Raw genomic sequence first — 15,035 nt, forward strand, 5'->3', positions numbered from 1 at the left:
GCACGAGAGGATTATTCCCCTGCATCACAGGAACCCTCAGCAGACTCCTTAAGCCAGGTCTGCCTGCTCTGTGCTAGAGGAGTGGCATAAAGCAGACTTACCAGGGGCTATGGCGTATCTAGCCCCTATCCCTAATGGCACAATAGGCAACAATTCTGCCCCGTGTTCAGCTGTCGCATTGAACGCAAGGCACAGGAAGCTAGGTAGGGCTGGCCGTCGGAGGCGTTTGAAAAAAGCCCGTATAGCCGCTTACCATTCTGCAGAAAACCTTCTACAAATGTGATTTACTCCTGAATCTTTTAACCTTCATATGTTCTTATGACTCTCAGTCTCTCCTGTGCTACTTCAGAAGGAAGAAAATAGGCTAAAACATTTGCATCCTTTCTCTAGCAAACACATGCTGGCAAATCACATCCGCCTTATCGGTGTCTGCGTTACCGGCAGTGGTGACTGCTCACTGGAAAAGCCTGGTGAGCGAAGTAATTGAGTGGGTCTTTTCCCCAAAGAGGGTCCTTGGTTAGAAGGCAAATGCAGTAGTTGAGTCACTCTGCAGGCATATTTTTGTTTTTCATGTGTTTTCGGGGGTATCTAAACAATATGATTACAGCTGGTCAAAAATGTTTCTTATGGACCAGCTTTCCATCAGAACCTTCTAATTCAATGGGATCAACACGTTCCACGGGGATCTCTGTTCTGTCAAAATATTCAATGGAAGGCAGGCTGGCTAGCTGACAGGCCAATCTGCCTGTTTGGTTTCCTGCCAGGCTTTGGGCAGTTTGCCCAGGCTCCCTGGACTTCCTTGGCTGCTCATCTGCCCACCTAGGCAGCTCCTATACAACTGTAGCGATAACTTTCTGTGCCAGACAAGAGAGCCATTTAAACGTGAGAAGTGAAGCCTTTTGCAGGGTTTTATTTGAGAAAACGCCCAGAAACTTGTTATAAAACAAGTTGGGCTTGTTTGTTTCCCCATCTTTGTATCTGTGGGTTGTGCCTTGATCGTAAAGTTCCCTCCAATGGGAAATAATGCCTTTAGCATTTGGTTTTAGGCATTATCACCACTTCTGTCATTTTTCTGTCACCCCAAGCACCATGTTGTGTAGCTGCTGCTTTCAAAACCAGCCCTGCCCTTCCCTGCGTTAACTACAGCTTTGCTGCTGGAAATGCTCGGATGACAAGTTTGAATGCTGCTGTTATGAACGTCCTGCATCAGGGGCTAATACATATTTTTGTACTTGAATTCCATGTTATGCACTATCACTAGCTGAATAGTCTAATATAAATGCTGTCTGTGGGGCTGACTATCATACTGTATTGATATGGCTGAACAATAAATATTTATATGCAAATAGTGAAATATATTCTATATGCTGCGAAGCATGTCCCTAGTGCCACACCTGCAACTCCTTGTTAGATAGCTGTCAGAACAGTCATTGACCCTGTCTCCCATGTACCATCACAGAGACATTGAGACCAAATTTCAACCCAGGCTCTGATGGTGGGCACACACTTTGTGGTCATTTGCACAGGCAAGCTGGGAGTTTGGGCACACAACTCTCCAGTTTGTGTGCAAATGGCTTGCTGAGGTGTAAAATGTTTATGTACCCACTTCTGCAGGTGCAATCAGTTACATGCACCGAACTGGACACCAATGTTGCCCTTTAAATACTGTACTTTTATGACTCATTTGGTTGCTTTTCAGGATAAATCTATTTTCTGCAGTGTTTGCTATGTAACTTTCATATATAACTGTTAAATGCATTGCCAGATTTGTCTGAACGTCTTGCAAATTTCACTTACCAACCTATAATAGATCTCTTTAGCAATGGTGGATCTCTTTCCTACCAAAATGATCTTAGGTGAAATTAGTACCTTTTAAATTTAGCCAACAAGATCTGTTTGTACTCTAAATGTTGTGTTAGGTCCAGTATTTAAATGTGCTACCCAGTGCTGACAGCAGTCAGGTCATGGATTACTGATTTTCAACTATGGCACGTGCTGCAGGCTATGAAAGAACTGAGCAAGTATCTTTGATGTATCTGAAACACCAATTTTCTGGGAAGTGCTACATATCCAGTGGGGTTACATTCATATTTCAATCTTTAATTCTTACAGGTAAATTGGGCCCAAGGATGTTGTCCGATACACATAGATTACCAAATGAAATGTGGTTAATGCATATAAAATATGCCAAGATTAATCCAAAAAGGGGAATGAAGACAATCCTTAAGTCAGACTGGTAAGTGGTACCTTTTGGAATAATGTTTGTGAAACATACAATCAGCTGTGCTAATAACCTTTGCTGTGTGGTCTTCCCTGACGGCGGTTAATTAAGCATTAAGAGGGGCATTGTATTCATCAGAGGCAGGAATGTTAAACACAAGAATACCATTCTGAGATAAGGTTCTTTGATTGTGGTAATGCTTGTCTCGAAATCCTGTTGATCCTTCTGCTTACAAACAGGATATGGTGGTTTAGCTCACTAGGCAAATACAGATAGTTTGGAAACTGAAAAAGTCCCCATTTCACAACAGCTCTCAAAGCCCTGCGTGAGCAATTGCTTATCTGATCTGTGCTTAGCTTTGGTTTTGTCCTTCTGCTCGCCTTCTTTCAATTTTCTCTCAATAGCTGTTGACACTAAGGAAGAAGCTCGATATTTCTACTGAACAGTCCTTTGCATCATGAAAACCACCTTTGTTACTGATGCTGCCTTTAGCAGGCTCAGCTGAAGAGGAAGAGGTTGAATAGGCCTTGGAAACTGAACTAGGGCTGCTCCATTAATGTAAGAATTGAGGGAACAGCTTTGGGGAATTTTAAACTGCCGACCATGATGTTTGGTACCCTGACTGAGGCTGAGGTGGTACTTGACTCATCTCATTGTCATCTGAGTTCAATCAGACTGTTCCTGGAGTAAGGTTCTACACAGCTGAAGGAAGGGTATCAGAGTCTGGTCCTCTGGTAATAGAATGATACTCCACCCTTCCATTTGAAGATCTCAAAGTGCTTTATAAACATTAGTGAATTAAGCTTCACTGTCCTCCTGTGAGATAAGTATTATACCCATTTTACAGATAAGATGCAGGCACAGAGAAATTAAGCTGACACGATGTGGTAGAACTAGGAATAAAACCCAGGTTTTCTGATTTCCAACTGTATTTTCATCACAGGATCCTTCCTCCCCAGCAAGAGGCTAAAATATTTCTCCCCTTCACTGGCAGCTGGGTAGGAGTATGGTGTAAAACTTGTATGATGGCCATGTACACCTGAGTGATTCAGTACACAAAGGGAATTCCCAAGTGGCCACATCTACTGGGTGAATGTAAATTCTGTGCTGAGGTGATTGGGGAAGAAGTAGGCTAGGCCCAATAGAGAAAGAGGCTCCCATTTTTTTCAGGCTGCTTGATGACTCAGGCAAACATCTCTGCCTCCATTACCCTGCAGAACGTGATTCACGTGTAATCTTGACAATTTAATAAAGACTTGAGAATTAAATTTTCTCTTGTGATCCAGCATCTAAACTTTCACTTAAACAGTCAAACAGCCAGGTCCTAGAGCTGCTGTAAACTGGCCCAATTTGGTGTCATAAATGATCTGGAGGATGGTGTGGATTGCACTCTCAGCAAATTTGTGGATGATACTAAACTGGGAGGAGTGGTAGATACGCTGGAGGGGAGGGATAGGATACAGAAGGACCTAGACAAATTGGAGGATTGGGCCAAAAGAAATCTGATGAGGTTCAATAAGGATAAGTGCAGGGTCCTGCACTTAGGACGGAAGAATCCAATGCACCGCTACAGACTAGGGACCGAATGGCTAGGCAGCAGTTCTGCGGAAAAGGACCTAGGGGTGACAGTGGACGACAAGCTGGATATGAGTCAGCAGTGTGCCCTTGTTGCCAAGAAGGCCAATGGCATTTTGGGATGTATAAGTAGGGGCATAGCGAGCAGATCGAGGGACGTGATCGTTCCCCTCTATTCGACATTGGTGAGGCCTCATCTGGAGTACTGTGTCCAGTTTTGGGCCCCACACTACAAGAAGGATGTGGATAAATTGGAGAGAGTCCAGCGAAGGGCAACAAAAATGATTAGGGGTCTAGAACACATGACTTATGAGGAGAGGCTGAGGGAGCTGGGATTGTTTAGTCTACAGAAGAGAAGAATGAGGGGGGATTTGATAGCTGCTTTCAACTGCCTGAAAGGGGGTTCCAAAGAGGATGGCTCTAGACTGTTCTCAATGGTAGCAGATGACAGAACGAGGAGTAATGGTCTCAAGTTGCAGTGGGGGAGGTTTAGATTGGATATTAGGAAAAACTTTTTCACTAAGAGGGTGGTGAAACACTGGAATGCGTTACCTAGGGAGGTGGTAGAATCTCCTTCCTTAGAGGTTTTTAAGGTCAGGCTTGACAAAGCCCTGGCTGGGATGATTTAACTGGGACTTGGTCCTGCTTCAAGCAGGGGGTTGGACTAGATGACCTCCTGAGGTCCCTTCCAACCCTGATATTCTATGATTCTATGACCCATGATCTTAACCAAATGACTGATCAGGATGGAAGACATCTCTGCATTTTGTAGATCGACTGAAATATCAAGGAGCCAACAGTACGGTTTCACAGCTTTGCTGGCCCATTCCTATTTTTACACCGGAACATGTCTGTATAAATTAGCATGCCATGGCCTTTTACACCCTTCCTCACATAATTTTTCATAAATCTGCAACATAAAAGTGCTGCATGTAATGAGCCCAGCGTTGCTATGTGCACTTTCGAAGCATAATCCTATAGTATCTGCTAAGCGTCTCAGTCTGTTCCATAAATGTAAATGCTTTACTGGCTTACAAAAGAGGTGCAGATGAAGAATTGGCAGAGGTGATTGGAAAATGGAAAAGCAACCAAAGTTATCTGTGCGTTAGCCAGATTTCCCCCCTTAGTTAAATGGTAACCTGCTGGAGTTGGTGGAAGCTCAGAAGTAGTACTGACTTAAAACACGAGTCATTCATCTCCAAGAGGGTTGGGTAAACATCTGCATTTGGCAGCCAATGAAATGTGTTTTGTAGCTTCCTCCTAGCCCATGTGACAGCCTGAACAATCCAATATGACTGGTAGAGGCTCAGCTCAGGACTACAGGTCCTGAAACCTGGATGTTCTAAACTTCAAAACCCAAATTGAAACTCAGTTGAAAACACAGATGAGCCCAAAATGAAAACAAACCCCAGGACTGAAGTCCCACAGAAATGCTAGATGATGAAATCTAGACCCAGTTTCTGACTCGGGGCCTTCTTTAATGGAACCTAGAGTTCGTATCAAAGTATTCACTTTACTGTGGCTTCAATGACACTGCAAATAGACCTAGGTTTCTAAATAGAGCAGCAGGTTGCCAGTGAGGTTTGGTTTGAAACGGGCTAGTGAATTTTCTGTGTCAAGATCATTTCCATGACTCTAAAGATCAAGAAGGTTGGGGTTCAGACCTTTTTCCATGTCTAAATCTCACTTCCAAACCTATATGCAAGCTTCAGGGGTGTGTGTGCCTTCCTCACATGGATTCACTAGGACTGGCAGGGAAACAGTTGCTATGCAGATTTAGTAAAGAGAAAAAAGCCATTTTAGAGAGTGCAGAGAGCAAACTCAAGAGCTTGCTTTTCACGCTCACTTTTTAATGCTAGGAGTGGAGGAGAGGAATGGTGCGGGGGGAGTGTGGAAGGAGAAGGCTAGAAGGTTATGGGGAGCATGGAAAAGAGGATTGGCCAAGTGCATATCCTGGTCCAGTTGGGTCACCAGGATAAAGCTCTGCCTTGGCTGTTCTGTGCTCTGGGACCATTCTGCAGCAGGATGTACCGAGAGCAGGGTCACCTGTAGTCGCTTCCTCAAAAAGGCGGCTGGTGGTCCAAGGAAGTGCTAATTAGGAGAACACCATGCAGAGGTGTGGGATGGGCAGGGCGGTCATGGCCTGGGGTGCCAGGACAATGCAGCTGACCAGAATTGCTGTGTAGGCATGAATTGCCCCTACTATATACAGCCATAACAACAATGGTTAGGTCTGTGGGTCTGGTTGCTGCTGAGGTTGGGGGCACTGGCTGAGCCTGGATTTAGAGCTAGGGAACACTTTATTTGCAAAGCCACAACAGTAATATGTGCTGCAATGAAGCTAACTATTAAAACAGTTGGTTTCCACTAAGTGACCAAATTAAAAATACCAGCTAACCTGTGCGGCAGGGGGCCAGTCCAACACCACAGCTAGGATTAGATGTTCTTTCGAAGTCTGGGTGAGGGAGCTCAGCATAAAGCGCAGCATCTCTGAGCAATCAAGTGATATTGCTTCTGCTGGCTTTGCAAAGCACAGAGTGGGCTCAGCCAACCAGTGAGCATGACTTGTTCCATGTGAGTTTGGGAAGCCAACAGAGATGAGACACTTAAATGTACCAACAAACGTTTCAGCACCTCCAGAAAAGCTGGTCTAACCCTGAAGAAAAATCTGGCTGTCTTCTGGGAACATGAGTCAAACTCAAACCAAGGCTGAGTTTAGGTGCATTTGAAATTAGTTGAATGTTGAACCACTTCTGGAAGAATCTGGGTTTCAAGTCCTGTAACAAAACCGTAAGCCAGGCAAGGTGTGTGTGGTTTAGGATTTTTGTCTGCTCAGGACTAGAGTAGCAGGATATTATAGGTTATGTCGGAGGTCCATTAACAGAGCTGCTGGGAAACTCGGACAGCATACCTGGAACTAGCTAATGTGATCAACTTTTAATATAGTCAATATCAGCCCTCACTGTTAGTTGAAAATCAAGTACCATCCATGACCATGATGGGTATCTTAAAGCCTTTTTGTTGCTAGTTAAACTAAACCCCCTCTGCTGAGCAATAAGATTGTAATTGATTCATTCTAATTAAAGTTAAAGCCATTATAATTTTTGTAGCACACCTTGGCCCTTGACAACCAATGACTTTGTCTGGTGGTCATCGTCGTTGATCCTTTGGGGTAAAGGATGATCTCTTCCAGAGGTTTTATTTTTTTATGGGCCCTTTGGTGACCGAGGAGTCTAATCTTTGAGCCACAAACCCATTGGCAGATGTTGTAGACAACGTTGGAAGGCAGGGTTGGGCCACGATTGCTGCATGACAGTTGTCTGTCCTTTCCTTTCTGGCTTTTTTTCTGCAGCCAGGGCAAGGCTATTTTCCTCAAAGTGGTCGTTCCTTCTCTGACAAGTCTTTGCCAGTTAGCCCTTTCCTGGGCTACTGTCTCCTAGTGTGTGGTGTCGATGCCACATCTCTTGTTTGTCTTGTGGGTGTCTTTAAAGCACTTCTTTTGGTCTCCCCGTTTCCTTTCTCCTTTGAGTTGGGCGTACAGCAATTGTTTTGATAGGTGTGCATCAGGCATGCGTACACAGTGCCCGCTCCACCTCAGCTGGTACTGGATAATCACGGCCTCAATATGGAAGGTGTTGGCCTCGGTGAGGACACTGACATTAGAGCGGCGATCCTCCCGTTTTATGTTGAGGATCTTCCAAAGAAAGTGCTGGTGCTGGCATTCCAGGTTTTTCAGGTGTTGTCTGTAAGTCACCCAAGTCTCACAGCCATAAGTGAGTGTTAGGATTACCACTGCTTTATAAATGAAAAGTCTAGTGTCTTCTAATGTTGTGGTTGTCGAACACTCATTGAGACAGTCTGCTAAAGGCAAGGCTAGCACAGCAAATTCTGCGCTGAATCTCGACGTCTGTCTGCCCTCTGTGAGGGATGGCTGCTAAGGTAGGCAAAGTGTTCTACATTTTCCAGTTCTTCTCTGCCAATGTAGAACTTCCTTGCTGGGTCTCATGATTGACCAGGAGCTAGTGGAGAACTTTTGATTTGCCGATGTTCAGGGTTAGCCCTGGGCTTTTGTAAGCTTCGCAGTTAAGGGCTGGATATTGCCATGCTGTAAAATATTCCTTCTAAAAGCTCTAGTCTTGGACCAAATTCAGCCCTGGAGTAAGCCCACTGAAACCAGTAGTTGCAATTGCTAAATATGGGCCAGTATGTTTTAAACACGCAACTCTCTAGATTTTACAAGCTCATACACATGTGCAAAGAGACTCCAAGATAATCAGCATTGAAAATGTTTCTCTTGGAAACTGTTTACATAACATTTAAATGGAGCATTTAAACCAAGGTTTGTTTATACAGAGAGACTGTCATGCCAACTAGCAAAGCAATTTTACTTTTTTGGCAGATAGGACTGAAATCACAGCCTCCGTTTTTACTGTCCTGCGCTCCACCCTGCCATGTACAATGGTTTGCAGCTCTGCAGTTCAGAGGATTCCAGTGGCGCCCTATCATGCCACTAGAGTTCAACTTGTCAATATTTCCAGGACCAAATCTTGCTTCAAGAGGCTTGTAACTCCTCATAAAAACTGCACTTTGAGCTGAAAATTGGCCCTGTGCATGGGGAGCAACCTTCCTTTACTGAATTTGAAATAAAATTCTCAGTTTTTTTTAAACACCTACTTCTATCTCAAATCAGTTTATTTTTTTAGAAACCTTTCCAGGATGCCAATTTAGAAACAGGGAGGAAGGGGAATGAGTGATTTTATTTAGAAATGCAGTTTTCTGGGCCTACTCATGTTACATTTTCTCAGTGAATGATTCTTGAAGAGTTTGAGCTTGCAGACTGAACACTGAGCGTAGATGTGCTGGGGACCATTGCCACGTCACTTCAGTGATTGGCTATGTGCAGAAATCCCCTTCAAGTATGAGCGCACTGTCAAAATTATCTCAAATTACCATGATTGCGGTGGACTAAGGAGGATTTATATGATACACTAACTTTATTGCTTGGGATTTACAATACAAATGAAGTGTAGGAAACAAGCCTGGGGCAGACTGGAAGATGCCCTGTGACATGCCCCAGGGTACAATCTGGACTGTGGAACCCCTGTGCCCGCTCTCAATCTCCTGCCAGGCTGTCTCCGGCATTGCTATGCCAGTGAACAGCAAACCGCTCCAGGCTCTGTTCACTCAGCCATCCGCATACAGAGGCACACCCAGCAAAATTACATGAAGACTCTCATAGCCACTTGTGAACCGCATACAGAGACCCCAGCAAATTCCTCCAGCCTTGCACCCCAGAAATGTGTGTCTTGTACTCATCCTTTGTGATCAATGCAAGCTCATTAGTTTGCCACTCCTTCGAAGTGTAGTGGACATGCCCCAGCTTCTGTAATCTGAGCAGATCCCACAAGCACTTTAGACAAACTCATTGGTTTAGATTAAACATCAAAACAAATGTATCCACTAGAGAGAGACTAAGTGGTATTGGCATAGATTAGAATTGGTTACAAATAAAATAGGAAAACAGCAGACTAGTAATTCTAAAAGCAAAACTTCACAGCAGTTCCTGCTAACTGGAACGCTTTCCACTTAGGTCCAGCCCTTCCCAAAGTCTCAGTGGAGACTGGTTTTCCAGACTCTCTTGCTCCCTTGTGCAGAGATCGGAAGGAAGAGGCAGGCCCCCTGGTGACATCACTGTCCCTCATTGATACAGCATGGATTTTTCTAGCACCTGGAGAAAAGTATCAGGGGTTAGGCAGCCCTCTTGGTGTGTATGAGCTGCTGACCATCCTTGATTATGAATTGCAAACTTTTGCTCACACCTTTTGTCTACGTGAGGCCTCTAGGTATGGCCTTGGCATGTGGCCACTGTTTTCAGGTTTTGTCCTCTCTGAGGGACAAGTCTGTGGGCGTTTCCCAGACTCGCATGTTTCCATAACAAGCATATGGCAAAATGTCAACTTCATAGACACAGCTACATGCATTTCAACAGAATAATGAGGTTTATCAAATTCAAACTTTTCAAAGGATACCTCGCAAGGCATACTTTGTACAACACAAAACCTATCATCATCATAACAGTGGTGAATATGTGGTGTGACAGGGTCAGGCCAGATGGATACAGGAGTGCTTTTTTTTAAAATGAAGGCAGGTATATTAGCCTGAGGATAAGCAGGTCCCTTTTCCCTTGGTAACTGAATGGAGGTTACTCTAGGTTAATTAGGACACCTGGGGCCAATCAAGGGCCTGCCAGAACCTGTTAAAAGCCTCCCCTCCAGCCAGATAGGGGCCTGCTATAGGAGTTGTAGGAGAAAAGCACACTATTGGAGATCTGGGCAGTGCAGATGCTGACAAATACCAGGAGGGAAAACCCCGCAGGTACAGAGGCGAAGGACAGGGGAAACCCTACCTGACAGAGCAAACGGCCCTTCCAGGCCCCAGAAGTCTGAGGGGAGAGACTGAACTGGGTCCCTGGTTTGTTGCCACCATGCCTACCAGAGACTAAGGCTCCCCTCTCTCCCCCGTCAGGAAGGCCGGGAGAAACCCTGCTTAGACAAGGCATGGACAGCAAGCCCAGGCACGTGGGGAAATTCTGAGGTAGAGAGGAATACCCAGGCCCACCGCTAAGTGGAAGCGCAGAACCCACTGAGGCAGAGAAGGAGCTCTCACAGTCGGTACAGAGGGTAATGTGGGGTAGTCTGTCACAGCCCCTAGAATGGGTATAGATAACCTCATCCCCAATACGCAATGGCAAATGCTCATTAACTTTAATGGAAGCAGGATCAGGACTAGAGGCTTATGAGACTATTGGAGTGGCATTTACTTTGTATGTGATATGGGTTTTCTATGGCATTTTAACTCCGTGCCATGAGGTTACAATTCCCCAAAGTACCCTTCCTCTCAGCACTGATAGCTCACATCTTCAAAGGTCAGGCAGTCAAAAAATAACCTCCAGAAGGATTCTGGGTGATGATCACCCTTGGGGGAAAATGCATGTGCCCATGAAAAAATACGCACTGTGCATATGCCACATAGTATCAACAGTGGGAGCATTTCTTAAACGCTAGAAGCCTCACTGAAAATGCATCCTACAGCTGTCTTCTCTTTTCCAGTAATAAATCCCCAAGGACGTTCTACATAAGAAAGTTGCACTGATTTAATTAAACTAGGGTTGGGGTTTTTTTACACCATACTGTATAAGAGCTTTAGTCATGGATCCGGATTCCATTGCTCTTTGGTTCTGTATAAACAAATTGTGTTAGTTAAACATTTGTAATCCCCTGGCATGAGCACTCTGATTTTTGGTAGGGGCATTTTATGTTGGTTAGGAATCAACTTAGGCTAAATCAACCAAGTGCTGTGAAACCTAATTCAGAGTCAGGGCGGAAACGCGGTGGGGGAAGAGAGGGTTTGCACCAATGCAACTAAACTCGGTGCAGCTTTCTCATGTGGACAAGTGACCCATGGACAGATGAGGCCTACATTTTCGAGAGACTGATATGGATGGCTCATTTCTTGGGTGCCCAGCTTGAAACACCAAGAGACTTGACTTTCAGAGGGTGTAGTTAGTCAATGCTTCCTGAAAATCATGCCTTTAAAAGTGTCAAGTTGGACACCCAAAAATTGAGGTACCCGCAGTCATTTGTCACTCTTGCAGATGTAGGCCTGGATTTCTCCAGGTGTATAATCACTGACTGTATACTGCAGGGTTCACAGACGAAATAATGGGTAGAGCTCTAAGTGGAAAAAGGTGTTATATTTGTGTGTACCTTTTTGTGTAGTGTACCACACCCAGTCGCGGAACTGATTGTTAGGTACGGCAGCGCTCTCACAAAATAAATATTAAAAGAAAGAAAACAAATTAATTATAACTCACAATAAAATATAATGAATGCATAAATGCAAAATTATCTATTTCCATGCACAAATATGCAAAACAATAAACGTTTCTATTATCGCTTCTATTGAGACCATAATCATTCTAGATAAAACGTATCTGTTCCCAGGAACTTGCCATTGGAGCGTACAGTTGTTGACTTTGCAACTAGTTGAACAGATTATTCTTATTTATAAAACTGGGCAAGATTAAAACTCTGAATATAGATACGCTGCAGACGGTAGGAGCCAGCAGGATTCTGAAGCCTGTAGCAGCTGTCAGTGTGCAAGCTTTTAAACAGTGAGCCACTCAGACTAATCTGTTAAATTGATGCTATGCAGGGAAAATCTAGGATTTTACAAAAACTGGTATTTTTTTCCTTTGGGAGACAAACATTCATGGGTTGTTGGTTTATCTGTAGGGTGAATGCAACAGCAGTTTCATCTGACACTGCTGACTTGGGAAACCCGACTTACTAAGAATAGCAGCCTAAAGACTCAGGGTGAAAAACAACAAATGTCCAATCTTTTTACTGCTATTGAAGAAATAACATGGTACAGCAATAGCCAGAGGCTTCAAAATTAAATCAAATACATGAACAATATCTGTGGGTAACCTGTTTCAGAGTAACAGCCGTGTTAGTCTGTATTCGTAAAAAGAAAAGGAGTACTTGTGGCACCTTAGAGACTAAAGCTCATGCTCAAATAAACTGGTTAGTCTCTAAGGTGCCACAAGTACTCCTTTTCTTTTTTGTGGGTAACCTGGCTTCTTTTAATGAGTGAGGTGTAGTGAAAGATGTGTGCAGCCAATGCATCTTTGCTACTGGAGAAACTTGCTGTTGTGAAGAATTCTTCATGAGCTAATTAGCACCTCGGAAAGTGAGCTTGTGACTTGATAAGAGACAGAGGAATTAACTAACGTAGCTCCCCTCTAGCCATGAATTCGCTTTTGCCAGAAGTAAGCACAGCCCAGAGCAGAGAGTTGTTTCTAGGGCCATGCTTGCATGTAGAACCCTGTTTAGTATATGGTGCTCTAAATATTACATTAGAACCACTAGGGAGGCCAGAATGGTCCAGTCCTAGGGCTCAAAATAAAGAGGAGAAAGTTTTTGGCATGAGTCAAAGTGAAGAGCAAAAAAGTATATTCTGTTCTCAAACTTCTCTTCTCCCCTCTAAAGCTTTGACACTCCCTGTCCCTATTTGTGTGATTATTTCATACCAAAACTTACTACACTCTAGCAGTGTAGATCTGTATTTCTAGTTACAGTAGAATCTCAGAGTTATGAACACATCAGGAATGGAGGTTGTTCGTAACTCTGAAATGTTCGTAACTTTGAACAAAACATTACGGTTTCAAGTTTACAGCTGAACACTGATTGAATACAGCTTTGAAACTTTACTATGCAGAAGAAGAATGCTGCTTTTAACCATCTTAATTTAAATGAAACAAGCATAGAAACAGTTTCCTTAACCTTGTCAAATCTTTTTTTAAACTTTCCCTTTATTTTTTTAGTAGTTCACATATAATACACTACTGTATTGTGTTTGCTTTGGGGGGCAGGGGGCCCTCTGCTGCTGCCTGATTGTGTACTTCCGGTTCCAAATGGGGGGTGCGGTTGACCAGTCAGTTCATAACTCTGGTGTTCAAAATATTGAGGTTCTACTGTAAAGTGGACTGTGCCTTTAAGGCCACCCCAGGAAAGTTACTGGCTGGATCTGGGCTTGGTATATACAGAGTGGTCTCTGAGTAGCATGTTTGTTGGAATCTCCTGGACTGTCTGTGCTAGTTGTTTGGGTCTAATACTACATGGAGAATATCACAGTAACATCTGTCCTACACCATGAATTAGGGTGGCATTATCCACAACTCTGGTAGGAGATGGGTGACCAGATGAATTCTGCTCTGTTACTTGGTGTAAAATGCACAGTAACACTATGGGAGACATTCTCCACTGGCATAAACAGATACATCTGTGCTTGTCAGAAATTGCACCAATGTAAATAAGTTAGTCGCTGTGTTCATAACTGAAGTAGACAGTGTTCATTTACAGGCTTATCTGAAGTCTGTGTCTTTTTGTTACCAATCGAAAAAGAAACAGTAGAATCAGTTTGATTTGTCTTAGGTACTCTGACTCTGAATTAGACCGAAGTGAATCCAAAAGGAAAATAAAGACTTAGAAGTGAAATAATAAAAGGATAGAAAAAAACATAGCTGTATGCCTTGTTTTGACAACTATATGAAAGGATACTTTAATTTCCTTAGTGTAAGTGATACTAATGGAGGGAACAAAACAAAAATATAATCAGATGAAGCCTTCTGTACTAAATGTTAGGATTTGGTGAAACACAATTAGGAGGAAAGGGCATGTGTGAGAACTGGATTTGGCCACTAATCTTTTCCACATTTGAAGCTGAAAAGGAGACAGCTCAAGAAATACTGTCAAATCTCTTGCTTTCAAAAACTGCAATATGAGGTTTGGCTTCCCTTTGCCATGTTCCAAAGCACTAAGAACATTCCTTAAACGTGTTCAAAACAGAAAATGTTTTTCATTAAACTCAAATTTTGTTCTGATTTAGATGGAATATTTTTCAAGACAAAAGTACAGTAAAAATGGTAACCTGGTGAGTTCAATCAGGCAAAAGAAGCAGACAAAAGATAAAGCATATGTACTCACCTCAGTGTGTGATTTTTAGAGACCCAAATCCCATTAATATAACTAGGAGCAATAGAATGACTCTATCTCTGTGCTTAGAAAGAAAATTATACCCTTTAGTCTGCCCAGATGCCAAATATAAAAGTCTGGAAGCTGGACCTCTTCTTCTTCCCTTATGAGTCACCAGTTATCATCCTCACAGCTGAGCACCAAAGATTACTGTGATTTTTGTCTGTAATTAGTCGCCATTACTACTAGGCCATGTGAAACCTTCTCTCCTTCCATCAAGCCCTGAGTGCACTTTTCTCTGACATTCTCAGCCCCGGTTGGCTGTCCAGGACTGGCAATCACCTGGGCTTCCTGCATGGCAGTGCAGATTGCTATCGCTGGGGCAGTGCTTCCCCTGACTGCCTTGGGTCTGTGCCCCACAAAATGGCTGAAATGTTGGCCCACCACCCACAATATCCCACAGTCCTTCTGCAATTTGGGTCACAGCTTCATTTTTATCCCTCTTGAGAAGGGCAAGAGGCTTCTGAAAGGGGATGTGGGAGGGGTGGAAGGATGGGGGTTGCTGAGTGTGGGGTACTTGTTGAGTCAGTGGGGACAGGGGCTGGGTAAGGGGGCTTTGTGCTGCTATGTTGTGGAGTGGGATTGAGAAGACCACATGTGATACTGCTTTGCAACTATTGGCAAACTGATGATATGGATCGTGT

General features: G+C 43.6%; 1 long non-coding RNA gene across 2 annotated transcripts in view; it reads left to right on the top strand.

The window, feature by feature from the left end:
* LOC122461911 overlaps positions 1-15,035 on the top strand; it is a 100,277-nt gene that overhangs the window by 40,298 nt on the left and 44,944 nt on the right. For both annotated transcript variants that reach the window (XR_006284160.1, XR_006284161.1), the window contains exon 2: positions 2,113-2,236. This is a non-coding gene — a long non-coding RNA (uncharacterized LOC122461911). The remainder of the gene's footprint in view (positions 1-2,112; positions 2,237-15,035) is intronic.

This window comes from Chelonia mydas, chromosome 10, assembly GCF_015237465.2.
Source record: "Chelonia mydas isolate rCheMyd1 chromosome 10, rCheMyd1.pri.v2, whole genome shotgun sequence".
NCBI classification, from domain to species: Eukaryota; Metazoa; Chordata; order Testudines; family Cheloniidae; genus Chelonia; species Chelonia mydas.